Consider the following 11,672-nt stretch of genomic DNA (forward strand, 5'->3'; position numbering starts at 1 on the left):
TATCTATACATAGAAAATTGATAAGCTAAGAAGCAAATAAATGTACCATAGATGTAAATGTTTTCCTGCAATAATCCCTATGTACCATAGTCAGATATAGAAATAGACTAAAAATCACTGATTTTCAAACTGAGACTCATAGTGGATAAAATTACAAAATAGAGGATGTTTGACTTTTCACAACATATGCTGTGATGGTTAATTTTATGCATCAACTTGACTCAGCTAAAGAATGCTCAGATAACTAGTAAACCATTATTTCTGGGTGTGTCTCTGAGTGTGTAACGGGAAGAAATGACCATTTGAATCAGTAGACTGAGTGAAACAGATGGCTCTCATGTGGACAGGCATCATCTAATCCACTGAAGGTCCAAATTACACAAAAAGGTGAAGAAAGAGAAAATTCTTTTTTTTATTTTTGGATTGGGATGTCCATATTCTCCCGTCCTTGATTGAACATTAGAGCTCATGGGTCTCAAACCATTAGTCTTGAACTGGAAGCTATACCATTGGCTCTCCTTTTCCTCAGGCCTTCTGATTTGCACTGAGCTGCACCACCAGCTCTCCTGGTTCTCTAGCTTGAAGATGGCAGATTGTGAGATTTATTGTTCTCCAAAACCATATAAACCAGTTTCTATCATGAATTTTTATCTATCTATCTATCTATCTATCATCTATCTATCTATCTATCTATCTATCTATCTATCTATCTATCTATCTATCTATCATCTATCTATTGTCTATCTATTCTACTATATTAGGAAGGCAGTTTCAGTGTAAAGGCATGGAAAAATAAATACTCGAAAAATAATAGCTCTATGCCTACATTATACTAGTAATTTTTATAAAAAACATAATTGCTGACTTCTGCCAAGATGGAGGCATAGGTGGAGATACCGTGCTTTCTCACACAACCAAGTTTAGAAACAACAAAATATTAGCAACAGAAGACACAGCCAGACACATAAAATTGAACTTTTCAGAAGTCCAATAACAACGAATTCTTTAGCCTGACCGTAAGAGGGGCGAAACCAGCAGCTGGTGGAGCGGGATTGCACAGGAAAACTCGGTCAGACGGACTCTGGCACACAGATCCCAGGCGTGGGGTTGCAAAGAGCCGACCCAGTGAATGACCTAATGAACGCGACCCAGTGAGCAACCGGCGGATCCAGCGAGGGTGAAGGGCGGCAGGTTGACTGTGCTGGCACGGTTCTGCGCAGATAGACCAGCGAGGGAGTGGGCAGTGAGACGGGACTGAGCGGGTCCCAGTGATGGGAGGCAGCAGAGACGGCCGCCATTTCCTGGCTCTGATCCTGCCCCCACATATAGCGTCACAATCCAGCGTCCTGAGCAACCCTACCCTAGTGAACACCTAAGGTTTCGCTCCTCACCCAGCGGTGGGAAGCAGGAGAAGGGGACACCATTTTCCCATTCTGACCCCGCCACCACATACACTGTCACAACCTAGCGACCCCGCCCTGGAGGCCCCACCCTGCCCCTAAAGCTCTGCTCCTTATACTTAATGGGTGAGAACAGACCTAAAATGGCTCAAGTAGATCTCAAAGCCCTAGAGCCCATAAATCTAAGTAATGAAGAAATAGCAAAACTTTCCGATGCACAGTTCACAGTTCAAAACACTGGTGATCAAGATGCTCACAGAACTGGTTGATTTTAGTCACAAATTAGAGGAACATATGAAGGCTAAACTAATTGAAATGAAGGGAAATGCACAGGAAACCAATAGTGATGGAAAGGAAACTGGGACTTAAATCAAAGGAGTGGACCAGAAGGAGGATAAAAATGACCAACCAGAAAATAATGAAGAAAAAAGAATTTTAAAAAAATGAGGAGAGGCTAGGAACCTCCAGGATATCTTTAAACACTTCAACATCCAAAATATAGGGATACTAGAAGGGGGAAAGGAACAGCCACCAATGGAAAACTTATTTGAACAAATAATAAAGGAGAATTTCCCCAATCTGGCAAAGGCAATAGACTTCCAGGAAATCCAGGAAGCACAGAGAGTCCCAAAGAAGTTGGACCCAAGAAGGAACACACCAAGGCACATCATAATTATACTAGCCAAGATGAAAATGAAGGAGAGAATCCTAAAAGCAGCAGGAGATAAGGGGACAGTCACCTACAAAGGAGTTCCCATCAGACTGTCAGCAGATTTCTCAAAAGAGACTTTACAGGCAAGAAGGGGCAGGAAAGAAGTATTCCAAGTCATGAAATCCAAAAACCTACATCCAAGATTGCTCTATCCAGCAAAACTTTCATTTAGAATGGAAGGACAGATAAAGTGCTTCTCAGATAAGATCAAATTCAAGGAGTTCATCATCACCAAGCCCTTATTATATGAAATGTTAAAGGGACTTATAAGAAAAAGAAGATAGAAAAGATGAACGGTGAAAGGACAGCAAACTCACAGTTATTAACAACCACATCTAAAACAAGCTAAAAGGACAGCTAGATCAGGAGCAGAACCATAGAGATGAAGATCACATGGAGGGTTAGCAACAGGGGAGTGGGAGGAGAAAGTACAGAAAATAAGTAGCATAGACGGTAGGTAGAAAATAGACAGGGGGAGGGCAAGAATAATATGGGAAATATAGAATCCAAAGAACTTGAGACACATGGTCATAAACTAAAGAGGGGGAATCATAGGAGTGAGGGGTGCACGGTGGAGGGGAATGAAGGGGGAGATAGAACAACTGTAATGGCATAATCAATAAAATAAAAATAAAAAAAGAAAACATAACTGCTTCTACATAATACTAATAGATGTCAGTGTTTTCAACCATTCTGGTTGGTGAGCAGTGCTATCATCATACTGGGGTCTTAATTTGTATTTCTTTGAGGACATTTTATATATATATATATATATTAAACTAATATAAAGTATAGTGAAAAGCAGTACATTTAGATATGATGCACTTGTCTTCCTCAGTGCAAAAGGATCCCAGGCAATGTGTAAGTATCTACATGAGATTTAGGAGAGTGAATTATTATACCTTAATACAAAATGTCAGAGGAGGAAAGTTTGATGTGGACCTAATATCTCAGAGAAAGATTTTTGGAGAATGTGAGGTTTAGGTTGGACTTTTAAGACAGTCAATATTTTTGGCTGAGAAAATAAGAGTAAATAAATCAGGGAGACACTAAGTAAAGGCTCAGTTATGGCTTTCCAAGCTAATTGATACATTCCTTCTATAAAACAATGAGTAAACTGGGATAAATATGTCAGAAATAAACTTTTTTTCAGGACTCTGGAAACTAACCAAAAGCTTGCAACAACCAGGGAACAATAATTAGAAAAAAGAGCCAAATTTAGGTAAGAATAGTTAGCTTTTCAACATTTTAACTTAACCTCTTATTTTCTCTTTCTCAGCTCAGTAGTTACCTTGCAAATAACAGCCTATAGTCCCTTGTGAATATTGAAAGAGGGAGTAAAATGGACCTCATTAGTAAACATACACATAGGGCCCTGGCTGGTGTAGCTCAGTGGATTGAGCACGGGCCTGTGAAGCAAAGGGTTCGATTCCCAGTCAGGGAACATGCCTGGGTTGCAGGCAAAGTCTCCAGTAGAGGACATGAGAGGTAATCACACATTGATATTTCTCTCCCACTCTTTCTCCTTCCCTTCCCCTCTCTCTAAAAATAAATAAATAAAATATTTTAAAAAGATACATATAGGTTAGAACCCACCATGAGCTAGAACCTCACAAAGATGGAGTAAAATTCATATCTATTCTTATTGCTTTTAACTACTTCAGGACTATTGCTTCTGACCTTGCTGAAGAGACTATGAATGAATCTAGGGCCCTTCATCACAGAGTTAACACACTCATTTGGCTTAGGAGTCACAGAAGTTGAAGGAGAATTCAACTTCTGGAAAGTAGAGCAATTCCAGGTCTATCTGCACATTTTCCTTTGTGACTCACTGAATCTGGAAACAAAAGAAAGGGAATTCTGGAAAGTATACTTCAGTCTAGACAAACCGAATAAACACAAGATCCTTAAATTAAAATTTTCATATCTGAGAAAGACAAAATCACCTGAATATAAACTAAGAGAAAAAATAGACAATAGAAACAGACCTAACAGTCCCACAGTTGACTGAAACAGTAAAGTTAGCTGATAAGTTTAAAATAACTATAATTGATTTGTTCAAAGATGTAGAGAAAGAGTTACATAGCATTACCCTAGAAGTGGAATCTAAGAAAAATACTTGGGATTTCTAGAAGAAGAAAATAAAACTTCTGAAATAAAGAAAGACTCATTAAAAGAGCTTAGCAGTATACTAGGCAGGGAGAACACAGGATTTCTGAACTGGGAGACTCTATAACTATAAATATCCAAACTGAAGAACAGAAAGAAGAAAGAATAGACTATAAAGAAAAAAGCATAGGGAGATAAGAGACATACTGAAAAGATCTAACATACATGTAATTAGACATCCAAAAAAAAGAGCATAATGCAGAAGTAATACTTGAAGAAATAATGGTTGGGATTTTATTTATTTATTTAATATATTTTATTGATTATGCCATTACAGTTGTTCTATTTCCCCCCTTCATTCCCCTCCACCCTGCACCCCCCTCCTTCACCATTTCCTCCCTTTAGTTTATGACCACGTGTCTCAAGTTCTTTGGATTCTATATTTCACCTACTATTCTTGCCCTCCCCCCTATCTATTTTCTACCTACTGTCTATGCTACTTATTTTCTGTATCTTCTCCCCCCTTCTCCTCCTCCCACTCCCCTGTTGCTAACCCTCTATGTGATCTTCATTTCTATGGTTCTGCTCCTGATCTAGCTGTCCTCTTAGTTTGCTTTTGTTTTTGGTGTGGTTCTTAATAACTGTGAGTTTGCTGTCTTGTCACTGTTCATCTTTTTTATCTTCTTTTTCTTATATAAGTCCCTTTAACATTTCATATAATAAGGGCTTGGTGATGATGAACTCCTTGAACTCGATCTTATCTGAGAAGCACTTTATCTGTCCTTCCATTCTAAATGAAAGTTTTGCTAGATATAGCAATCTTGGATGTAGGTTTTTGGATTTCATGACTTGGAATACTTCTTTCCTGCCCCTTCTTGCCTGTAAGGTCTCTTCTGAGAAATCTGCTGACAATCTGATGGGAACTCCTTTGTAGGTAACTGTCTCCTTATCTCCTGCTGCTTCTAGGATTCTCTCCTTCATTTTCATCTTGGCTAATGTAATTATGATGTGCCTTGGTGTGTTTCTTCTTGGGTCCAACTTCTTTGGGACTCTCTGTGCTTCCTGGATTTCCTGGAAGTCTATTGCCTTTGCCAGATTGAGGAAATTCTCTTTTATTATTTGTTCAAATAAGTTTTCCATTGGTGGCTGTTCCTTTCCCCCTTCTAGTACCCCTATATTTCAGATGTTGGAGTGTTTAAGGATATCCTGGAGGTTCTTAGCCTCTCCTAATTTTTTTGAATTCTTATTTCTTCATCCTTTTCTGTTTGGTCAGTTTTTCTTCCTTCTGGTCCACACCCTTGGTTTGAGTCCCAGTTTCCTTTCCATCACTATTGGTTTCCTATGCATTTCCCTCATTTCAATTAGTGTAGCCTTCATTTGTTCCTCTAATTTGTGACTAAAATCAACCAGTTCTGTGAGCACCCTGATCACCAGTGTTTTGAACTGTGCCTCTGATAGATTGGCTATTCCTTGGTCACTTAGACTTATGGGCTCTGGGGCTTTGAGTTCTTCTTGAGCCATGTTTTGATCTGTTCGCACCTGTTATGTATGAGGAGGAGAGCCTTAGATGTTCACCAGGGAGGGGCCACCCAGGTTGCTGAGTTGTGACGCTATATGTGGTCGCAGGGTCAAAGATGGGCCATAGTGGTCTCCTCTGCTGCTTCCCACTGCTGGGGCCTGTGCAGTCTGTCTCACTGCTTGCTCCTTCGCTGGTTATCTGCACGCGAATGTGTGATCGCAGTCAGCTTGCTGCCTTGCGCCCTCACTGAGTCCGTCCATTGCTACCCCACACCTGGGATCCACCCAAGGCTGCCTGCGCACCTGTGTCAGGGGATCTTTCTTGCCTGACCCTGCTCTGCTGCTGGCTCTGCTGCTGGCTCCACCCCTCTTACCTGTCTGGCTGAACAGTTCGTTGTTGTCGGACTTCCATATAGTTCAATTTTATGTGGTTTGGCTGCATTTTTGTTGCTAAAACTTTGTTGTTTCTAAACTTGGTTGTGCGAGAAGGCACAATGTTCCCACCTATGCCTCCATCTTGGCAGAAGTCCAGGGATTTTATTTTTAAATTTATGTATTCAAAGAGGAATGTGAAACTCAGGCAAGATAAATATAAATTTATAAATAGATTATGAAAACCAAATTGAAGCAAAAACATGTAAAGCAATTTACTAAAGACATATTGTCTTCACATAAGTAATAATAAAACAGATTACTGACATTGCAACATACAATACAATACAAAAGGTGCAAAACAAAAAAAACTATTAAACACTTTGGGAGGAAATAAATTCCAATTAAGATTTATTTAGGTGACAGTGTCCTTAAAAATGTAGGTTAAATAGAGATGATTATATCACCATCTGAGAAAGGTGAGTCACAGGAGGACACAGTGAAAAGACAGCTGTCTATGAACTAGGAAATGGGCCCTCAGCATTTAACCTGTTGGAGGCTTAATCTTGAACTTCCCATCCTCTGGAACTGGGGGAAACAAATTTCTGTTGTTTATAAGCCACCCAGTCTATGGTATTTTATTATAGCAGCCTGATTGGACAATGGCAACTGCTTAATATATACTCAAGTTATTGAAAGAAAATGTATTTATTTGCTGAATTTTATTGCCACCTTGAAAAAATAAATGTTTTCTCTTTCTCTTTCTTTTTATAATTTCATTCAAAAAACAAACACATGGGAATGTAAAAATTTGTTTTTATGCTATACTAATTTTTATTAATCATTGACTATTTTTTTCTCCCAGTTGTTTTTACTAATTGTTTTTAAAGCAGAAATGTATGATAGCCCATTTCCACAAATAATCATCACAACATGATGCTTTTAAATGTTAGGCTGATAGTGATGAGATGAAGTCTCATTGTATTTGATTTGATTACCCTGAATGGTGATTTTTAAAAGTCTTTTCACATATTGTTTTATTTTACTTCATTTTATAAATAAAGTGTCTTTAGTGCCAGGTCCTGAGAAAAGTGCTACACAAATATTAAATCAGGTTATCATCATTAGGAATCTATGAAGCAAGTACTATTATTTGATCTGCCGATTCCTCAAGCCCAGAGGCACATTAGAATCTTAATATTTATAGAATCGTATATTTTTACTTGCATTTCTTTACGTATTTCCTTTATAGATTTAAGAGTACATTGTTAGTTGTAGGAACATCCCACGGAGTTCCTCCCGATGCCTTGGATGAGGATGCATCATCCAGGACACAATCTGTTGTTCCAGTGGGAAAGGGGTGGTGACTTCCTCTAGTGGAGAATGCCCCTTGCCCTTCATTGAAATAGCTTTTATTGGGATCAGTCTGTGCAGGGGTATACAGCATATATGTTAATCAATGTCCAAAGGCTATAGTTATAGAAAACAGATATAGATAGATATTGATGTTTCATCAATAGATAACAATTGAAGAAACACACAGATCTGCCTCAGGTCAGAGTCTGTTAGTCATGCTGACAGCAGATGGTTGTTATGGCGTATCTCATGAAACAAGGAGTTCACTCCTTATGCTTTAAACTTAAATATCTGGTTTACACCAACAGGGCTATAGCAAAGCAAAGCAAGCTTCAAAAGATACAATGTATTCTTTAGGCCTGATTTCCCATGGGAACCCTTGGTGTTAGTATTGGGTCATGCCTGCCACCTGCATTCCTGGTGCTCTGGTTGAGACTTACTGGCCTCTTTCAAGGCCTGACTTGCACGGGGTTACAGTCTCTGAAACCACACAAAGTGGTCCTCAACAGTTAGCATATATGTATAATGCTATTATATTTACAAAGTTTTGGTATAATGTCTTATCTTTATGAGTGACCTATTTATTCTTACTAATTTCTCTTTAACTATATATTTCCCAATATTAATATTTCTTTCCATATCAGGAACCACCCTGCCTGGTTTCAGAAGCTGTAACCCCCTTGTGGCTAAAGCTGAGTAAGGATCTTGGCAACTAAGATCCTTAGGCAACTAAGAAGCTTGGCAACTAAGGAGACAAAGCTTATCTTCCTGGCAGGGGCACCGCCTCTGCCCCCTTTTATTTTACCCGGCTTGGCCCTGGGAGGATGACTGGTTAGCCAATGATAGGTAAGATTCCTCGAGGGAGGGATGATGTAAGACAGGCACAGTTGCAAAGGGGCCCTCGTGGAAGGACTTGGGGGGCTATAGAAAAAAGGGGTGATGGACCCTCACCGCCCAGCTTTGACATTGCCTGAGTCCTCATTCTGTCTGCAAAAAGTCTCCTAATCTCTTGATTGCCTTACTTCCCCTGCCTCACTTAAGCCTGAAACAATGCTGTGGGTGAATGCAGCCCCATGTAGGAATGGGCAGTTCCCCCAGGCAATCAGGCCTAAGAAAGAATGTACAAAATCCTGTGAAAAACTGCTTTGCTAAGAATGCTCTTAACTTTCTGACCAGGGTCCAAGCATAAAATGACTTTCATTCCCAAAGTTTTATGGCCCTTTAGCTAACTGACCCTGACTCAGAATAAGCCCTCCTAGCTCTTCTAATGTTATCTATTGTTTAATCATTAACGCCTGACAATAATGAATGATGACCTTTTTTGATATAATGCTCCCAGAAAGCAAAAGCCTGTCCAGGCAAGGGTCAGCATGCTCTCTCACTCAGAGAGTGGCCTCGTTATCCCTTTTCTCCACAGGACTTCTGCAGTTCGTGTGAATTTGTTCATCACATCCACAACTCCTCAGACACCACTAGCCAGAGTCCGCATCATTTTCACATGTTTTTTTAGTAGAAGTTGCATAGTTCTGGTCTTTGCATCCTTTTATTTTCCACTTCTCTCTGTCATTATGCTTTGGTTAAGTCTCTTGTAAATATTATAGCCTGGAGAGTAGCTTTCTTTTAATTGTTTAATTAATGTTTGATATGACATTTAACTACTGAGGTAGACTTATTTCTACCTTCAGAAAGTTACTTCCATTTTGCCATGTAGATGAATTGTTTTATTCCAATTATTCCCTTAGTTTGATATCTTCTGATTACATTTTCATGGTCTTTCTTTCTTCTTTCTTTTTACTCTTTTTCTTTTATTCTTTTTTTGCATTAACACACTTTGTACAAAAGCTACAAATTAAATGCAAATTTGAATATAGAAATGTATTTTATTTGCCCTCCACCTAGAATTACTTGGTCATACATAATATTGTAGGGCCACAGTTATTTGCTTCTGAGTTTTTAGCCTTTTGTTCCACTATCTTCTCTTCCCATAGTTCCAGATAAGTTGTTTGATGCTTTTTTAATCCCTTAACTTTGTAGGAAACCTGCCAAGGAAATAACATTTACATTGTAAATAAAATTGTAAGGCATTCTAAATCCACATCTTAATAAAGACAAGTACTTCAAATGAAAGTGTGTTTAAGAACATATTAATCTTTGAGATGCCAAAGGCATCTTTGGAAAACCCATGAGAAGTAAGTGTTATTTAGAAGTCATGAATTTGAATTCTCTAGCTAAAATCAATGAGAGAGATGTTTTTTCAGGGTGGAAGCCTGCAAGGAATAAAGGCATTCTAGAAAAGAGTCTGATATAATTTGTGTATTGAAGTAAATACACAACTGAAGTAAATGATACCTTGGTGAAACTTTAATCAAGAACTCTCTTTCTATATCTGTATCTATATCTATATCTAATCTATATCTATCTGTCTGTCTTTCCCTTTCTCTCATAAATCAGATAACAATAAATTAGTATTTGCTTGGAAAAGGCTTGTGCACAATAAAACTGATGTATATGTCACAAGACACATCGGAACTTGCAGTGGGTCTGTGGATTTGCTTTTTACATTTTTTTAAATACTCTTATGCATCCTCTTAACCTCTTGGAACTTGGAAATTTGTGAAACATAAGAGACATGGAATTGGAATAATCGACTTTCAATGTATGAAAAATACTGAACTCATTCAATAAATGAACAAAGAAAACAGCTACTAGAAAAGCAATGGAAATAATCATAAAACCCCAACCCCAACTTGGTAGAATTAAACATTAAAAAATGTGAAAATATATTTGGGGACATTTTGTGTTTTTGTAAAATAAAATTGACTTCATTGTGAGAAGTGGTTGATTATTTTTTATTAAAAAAATCTTGCCACTAATTTGGAGCATTTCTATTTCAAGTTTGAGCTTCTATTTGGCTATGTTGTCATGAGGTTGCTGCTATAAAAGTCTATAAAATTAGCAATGTGAACATATGATAGTAAATGGAATAAATTGGGTCTTTCCAGTTTACTGCACTGTATGATCTTTAGTTTAAATCAATTAATGTATTGAATTTTTGAATTTTTTTTCCATCAAATTCTGGGGAAAATAAAAAAGATATTTGGTAAAATTATTGAGTGGCTAAAGCACATTTTTTATTGGTCTCAATGGGATCTGAAGAGCAGCATCAAGAAAAGGCTTTGCAGCCCTGGCTGGTGTGGCTCAGCAGATTGAGCACTGGCCTGTGAATCAAAGGGTTGCCAGTTCAATTCTAGGTCTAGAGCACATGCCTGAGTTTCAGGCCAGGTCCCCAGTAGGGGGTGTGCAAGAGGCAACCACATATTGATGTTTCTCTCCCCCCCTTCCCCTCTGTCTAAATAGATAAAATCTAAAAAAAGAAAGAAAGAAATGGCCCCGTGAACCTCAAAACAGAGCCTGTTTTGGGCAACTCTGGTCACCTCTATTGTGAAAGACAGTGAAAACTTCTTGACTCTAACCCTGCTTTTAATCCCACTGAGTCAGCAGATAAATGTGACTTGAATCAAATAAATTGGCCAGGCTTCTCACTACTTCCCCCATCAGTAATCTTTGCCTATGGACATAGGGATAATGATTGGGTGGTTGTTCTTGGTGTCAGAAACTAGAAATGAGAGGCATCTCATAGGAGTGTGTGAGTGCTTTGCATAGGAAGCACACACTCATCCCTTGCATTGGTTTAATCTCAACTGAAAGGCAGATTCTCAGCATTGCAGAGCTAATGAGGACTCTGACTCCAGGGTAAAATCCTGTGTGCAATCCCTTTTCTGACTATGAGAAATTGCTATGGCTTTGCCTAGTAGCTCATGTGGGAAAGTGGTCCTCTCTGAATCAAGCTTGGTGCATAGCTGATTGGTGCTCTTCAAGTTTCTGGAGGGAGTCACTGTCAAGGACAGAGTCCTCCACCCCCATGTGGCCATACTGATTGCATACCTACAACCATAGCCCAGAACCTCCTTTTGGAGACATTCTCGTTGGGGGCCTCAACTGAGATGCTTTCTGGTCACCTCTGCTGAGACTCTTTTTTGGCGGGCGGAGGTGGGGGGCAGGGAGGTGGCAGTTATCTTGAGTAAAATACCCTTCTTCACTCTGACTCAGTACTTTTCCCCTCCTAGTCCTTCTCTGCCTTTTTTCTCTCACTTGTCCCACCCATCCCTCAGGCCATAAAACTGCACAGCCTTCTATTTCAGTGC

This window comes from Artibeus jamaicensis, unplaced genomic scaffold, assembly GCF_021234435.1.
Source record: "Artibeus jamaicensis isolate MK-2021 breed Jamaican fruit bat unplaced genomic scaffold, CSHL_Jam_final scaffold_1019, whole genome shotgun sequence".
Taxonomy (NCBI): Eukaryota; Metazoa; Chordata; class Mammalia; order Chiroptera; family Phyllostomidae; genus Artibeus; species Artibeus jamaicensis.